The sequence below is a fragment of the Amphiura filiformis genome, chromosome 8, assembly GCF_039555335.1.
Source record: "Amphiura filiformis chromosome 8, Afil_fr2py, whole genome shotgun sequence".
NCBI lineage: Eukaryota > Metazoa > Echinodermata > Ophiuroidea > Amphilepidida > Amphiuridae > Amphiura > Amphiura filiformis.
In genome coordinates this window covers 19,672,756-19,678,798 of record NC_092635.1, presented here as the reverse complement: position 1 = coordinate 19,678,798, position 6,043 = coordinate 19,672,756, and the positions used below count along the sequence as shown (strand labels likewise).

Below are 6,043 nucleotides of genomic sequence, written 5' to 3'. Positions count from 1 at the left end.
ACAAGCTTTATATGCACAATCCATACTAAATTGATCATACTTCAAATACATACTGTTATTGGTCTTAAACACATGATAAATGTTTCATCTCTAAAACGCAGAAGTAGTACAATAACATTGTTTGAAATTTAAATTTACTGTGATTACATATTGTTTTCCATTCACTCACTCAGGCATATGAACCATCCTCATCATAAGGGTGGGTTTCAGCCAGCTCATGATGAGGATGGTACCCGAGTACATTCCATTCAAACTGTGGATAATTATTACTTTTGAACATTTTTTTGTACATGATTAGCAATAAATTACTCCGGTGGTAATTTGCTATACTGTAAAAGTAGAAATTTTCGCGAGGTTTTTATTTTCGCGAATTTCGCGAGTGGACATAAAATCACGAAAATAAAAACTCGCAAAAATAAACTTCTGCATTAGGTTTCTATTGTATCAATATCAAAACCGCGAAATTTAATTCTCGCGCAATTGACAAAATCTTCAAAATCGCGAAAATATCTTCTCGCGAAAATATTGACTTTTACAGTAATAATAACACATTCATCTCTGATTTCAACAACTTATTTGGTGCCTTTTGCTTCCTTGAGGCACTGTCTCATATTTCATGCGATCAAGCAAAATGAACTGGAAATTGGAAATGCTACTTAGCAGATATAAGGAGAAATATATCTGTATTTCCTGTGTAATCTTTGTTTTTGTGATAACTTTGAATAGCTTTCTAACAAAAGCTGATAGAAACACAAGGTTTTTACTAAAAATATACTAATATTAGAAAGATCGCATTACATATGATACCTTGACATATATACCAATATGCTGCCGTAGTGTACATGTTATGTATACATGGAAAGCACAATCAGTGATCCCTGCAAAAGTATACAAATATTCAAAATTTGTTGGAATAGTCTTAAAAGTAAAGACTATGTCTGTAAAATCTAACAAGGCACTTTTAATTTGCACATGAAAATTTGACAAAAAGTAAGAACAAAAGAGGTAATGATAAAACTGTGAAGCATTATTGCTGTACTCTGTCCATACATACAACTAGCTGAAGACAGATTGACATTTCAATTTTGAATCAACTTTGAAATTCAATTTTAACATGTGCTTGCTGGAAGACACTGCCAACATTGCCTAAAATGTAATTTTTATCACTCAAAGAGTACAAATATCTGATTTGTATATTTCTGCTTTGGTGAATCACTGATGGTGCCTGTCAATGATGCAGGAAAATGTGTATACATTCTGACTTCCTCAAGGAAGCAAAAAATCCTTTTTTATTATTACAGTCAATGCCCAACCTGCTTGTTGCAATTAAGGTGTTGTAAATATTAATACATGATTACCATTTATATATCAAATCATTATCATGGTTTACTATTTTTCACCTAAAAACAATTTCAAGCTAGTATTTACAATCGGGTACACCTATAGGGCTTAATAAATAAGCTCTATATCAGTTCGGGGGCACTGCTAATTCAAAGACGTCTCTGATATCAAAGACGGGTCAGTGATTTCACATACGGGGTCTGTGATATCACATACGTCATGCTTTTTGACAGTTCGGCGCTAGATGCAGCAATTCGCACGAAGGTGAATGTATCAGAATATGCTTTCCTATGTTTAGCAAATATCTATCTGTGCAAACATCATATCTATCTGTGCAAATTCTGACAAATGGTCTCAGAAAATACTTCGATTGTAAAATCGAGCCATTTACTGCCCAAATCCAACGTTTTGAAGTAAAAAATCCCAATTCACGGGAAGGGGTGAATGTTTTGGCAAGGAAAACAATGTGGGGACAAGGAATTTTTTGCCAGTCAACGAGGGGGGTGGGGAGCGATATTTGCCATTTGCACGCATTGTGGCGGCACGCTGGCGGCACCTTTTCAAAAATATGTTCAAAAATGACTTGGGGGGGGGGGCAATGGTAAGCCCCTATGGAAACGTTCAGGCCTAACCTCGTGGCCTGACTCTTCTCTGCACACGTGCATGGGGATGAATTCGGATAAATATGGACACTTGTATTTTATTAATAGGGGTGAGGTTATGTTATGATCAGGTGGCTCAAAATAGATCAACACATAACGGTAAACCAGGCGCGTGCCCAGGGGGTGGGGCTTTGGGGCCTGCAGCCCCGGGTCTTAAAAAAATAGGGAGGCAGAGAGAGAGAGAGAGAGAGAGAGAGAAGGAGAGGGAAGAGAGCGAGGGAAGGGATGGGAGTGACAGAGAAGTGGCATAGCCAGGCCCGTCACGCAGTATTTCTTTTTAGGGGTGCTGATTTTAAAAGGTGGACCTTTTTCCAGGGGGTGGTGCGATTTTGTAAAAAGTGGACCTTCCCAAAACGTTGGACTTATTTGACTAAAAATGCATAAAAAACCTATTTGTTTTCTTTTTCCACACCGCACGCCCCTCCCCCTTCGTACGGGCCTGGGCAAAGCCAGTGGGGCAGTAAGGTATATAGACAGTGCCCCACTGGCTTTGCGGAAAAGGAGGGAAAAGGAAAAGGCCTACTTTTTCGGTCTAATTTCCCAAAAATTGAAAGAAATATCCCGAAAACTGAAAACAAATATAAAATAATACCATTACCGGGACGAAAATGTTACAAAAATCGGCACAAAATATTAGCAAAACTGGGATGAAAATTTTGTTTTGCCACAGCCACCTAGCCTCATTTCAATGTCCGGGCATTTTTAGGCAAAAGAAAGGCAGAAATGTGGAAAGAAAACAAGGAAGTAAAGAAGAAGAGTACGTTCTGAGTCATTGCGCATCATAATTATGTTCATGCTTGAAATTTGTGACACGGAAATCGCATCCACTGGAAATCCGTTCTAAAATACATATTATGCATTATCATGACATGATGATATGGCCTATAGGCTATGCTTAATCATGATGGTCGGAAAAATAAGTTAATAATAGGGGCCTAATGTAAAATGTTTTCAGTTTGAGGATAATATCCCCCCTCACAACTCGGGTCCGTTGAAATCTATTATGCGAAAATAATACCAATAAATAAGTGTAAACTTTTACACAAAATGACTTTATTGTGCCTTTCATTAATTTTTTGAAATTTCCCCAACTTCTGAGGGAGCACATCCCGCTCAGGTACCCTTCCCGTCAAAAAGAAAAGGCTAACTTGCAAGAATATCCATATGATATAGGCCTAATTGAGTAGGTTCATACCCATAACATTTGCGGCCCAGAAGTCAGGTCCGCAGGAAATTTGTATGAATTACAAGCCTATCATTCATAAATATATGCCTATAAGCCTATTATAGCATATCCCCCTCAAGCACCCCTTGCGTTAAAACAAAAAGGCTACACTTAGGCTGAATTGTAGGAGTTATTGAGCACACGTATTCATTTTAAACTAAAATTTGCGGGTCAGTTGGAAATCTGTAAAAAGTACTATATGTTCCGAAAATAACCAATAAATATGTTGCACCAAATGGCTCCATTGGGCCTTCACATTGAAAAAAATTGTCTAATTCGGAGGGTGAGGGGCACATCGCCCTCAGACAACCCTAGCGATGTTCAACATTTTGAAATTTTGTTCAGTTCAGTTTCTGGCGTGTCTCGGAATCTAGAAACGCCCTGTAAATAATAACGATGATAATAATTTTAGGAAATAAAAATGTTTTAATGAAATAGTGAATAAAAATGCTTCTAGTTTCTTCTTGGTATTGGTTGAAATTGTTTCCATGAGTCGGGGCCTGAACAATTAATTTACTACTCCCATATAATGTTGAAGTTCACGGTATAATACTCTATGTAGAAGTTTGGTGCATTCATCACCACATGTTGAGTTTTGATGTGTACGGAGAATTGAAAGTTTGCCAAATGTCGTCGAGGAAGAAAAGTTATTCTGCAACATTCAAGCTCAAGTTATGAAAAAGAACAACAATTTTTTTTTGGCATTCCCCGATTTTTTACGTTTACTATAAAGAGTGTACCCGAGCTTGCGCTTTAATTCATGAATTGGATAGTAAAATTAGCAGGCACTCAACTTGGGCTAGCTACAACCCTGATTAGGCCTACTCTTAAAATTATTCCTCGCTCGCCGGTTCACGTTCACCAACATTTACTAATATCGCTTTGCGGCTGGGTTTTGAGACTAGGGAGTATGTGATTTATGAGACGTCTCTGAATTATGATACTGTCAGGTGTCTCGGCACTGAAGAGTCTTTGATATCAGAGACGTCTTTGAATTAGCAGTGCCCCCGAACTGATATGGGTACACCATCTGCAAGGTGTACTCTATTTTGTATTTGATACATTTTTCATTAAGACTTCAAAAAGGTGACAGACAGCAGTGGCACCTCATAAGGTTCAAGTGCTTTAAGGATTCAATCATGTTTCACTGTGTTCATCACCGTTTAACAACGATACGTCCGCATCGTCTGCATGGTTTACAACGCAAAGTAAACAACACAGACGCGCCGGACGCGAGTTGTTAAACTGTGATGAACAACTGTGAAACATGATTGAATCCCTTTCAACATTGAAAACAAGCTAAAGATCGTCTAATTCTCAGGATTATTTCATGAGGAATGTCCAGTTTCATTTTTAGTCATTACCACTCAACATTACAAGAAGATTAATGATTTTTCTGTTGATATCACCAATAGAACTACAGAATAAAAGGGCAATGTATAGCCACTTCTTCCAAAATAATAAAAACAGCATGTATCACACACAAGTTCCAGGCATGGCAAATTTTACGCATAATACATATACACACTTCCCATTAACTTGCGTTCGCGTATACGCTACTGTCAAAGTGTGGATTCATCACAGATTATCAATGGTTGGCTCCTGTACAAAGATATAGCAAGAGTTGTTGAATTACGTTTTAAAACCGTTTTCATGACCTTTGCATAACCTGACATTATTAAAACGTTTTGAATAAATGTTTTAAGAACATTATTGTGTTTGCTGGGTATGCATTATAACACTGTAAATAGTTTTGACCATTATTAAAGTTATGAAATATGGGAAATGTATTCACATATTAAGTAGTTAGGTAGCAGTTGTACTGCCAAAACATCAGCACACATACATATACCAGAAATTCATTAATGATGAAACATGATTTTGAATCAATATCCACAATAATATAAACTAATTTCATTTTCCAATAAAATAAAGATCAAAACTTTTTAAAGTTACTTCTGGGAATAAATATGGGAACAAAAAATAAATAAAATGTTCTGTTCTGTCAATTTCTCCTGGGGGGGCTCAATTTAAGGAATGCTCTTGGAGCATGTTTACTAGAACAATCACACAACATGAAAGACAAAAATGTTGGGGTTCACACAGTAAGAATGAAACCAAATCTTGTTCCCTATGATACTGACTGACTAATATAACCACAATTATAATGTCCAGATCCCCTCAAGATTATTGCTTATTATCAGTGTTCAAATATGCCTCAAAAGTTACAGGCCATCCGGCTTGACCTTAAAAGTTACCGCCAGCCGGTCGGCAACTAGATGCCAGTCAGAAAAGTTACCGGCCAGGCCAAAAAGTTACAGGCCAATGGCCGGCTGACCGGCCCTATTTCGAACGCTGCTTATTATCCTACTACCACACAAGGTATGACATGAATGATGAAGGTCTTGTTTTATCAATCTCATTTAAAATAATGAAATTCATGTACACTCAATCAAGCATATTATATTTTTGCACGTCACATGGTAATTACAATCTCATGTGAATGACTCTTTTTTAATCGAGTACAAACGCCAATATAGTAAGCTATAATATAGCAGTGATCTTGCCATGACAGTGCCCAAGAAATTTTCCAGCCAGTACTGACGGAACAGAGCGGGTCTACCGTGTTTTCAAAGTGATTAAAAAATGTTACCCACCTGACTACAAAATTAGTGGGCCAGTCTCCCCATAGGCAAATGGTTGGATGTTTACCTACAGCCCTGCTAATGAACATAATGTGTGTGGGTGTGTGTGTGTGTGTGGGGGGGGGGGTGTGGGGTGGGGTGACTATAATTTTTCCAAAACCCTACATGTG

The 6,043-nt window shown here is 37.6% G+C and overlaps 1 long non-coding RNA gene across 1 annotated transcript; it reads right to left on the bottom strand.

The window, feature by feature from the left end:
• Positions 1-787: 787 nt before the first annotated feature.
• On the bottom strand, positions 788-5,122 carry LOC140158768 (uncharacterized). The gene is made up of 2 exons (XR_011859825.1): positions 4,242-5,122; positions 788-1,463 (listed from the first exon to the last, which is right to left on the bottom strand). It is a non-coding gene; the product is annotated as an uncharacterized lncRNA (long non-coding RNA).
• Positions 5,123-6,043: the final 921 nt, after the last annotated feature.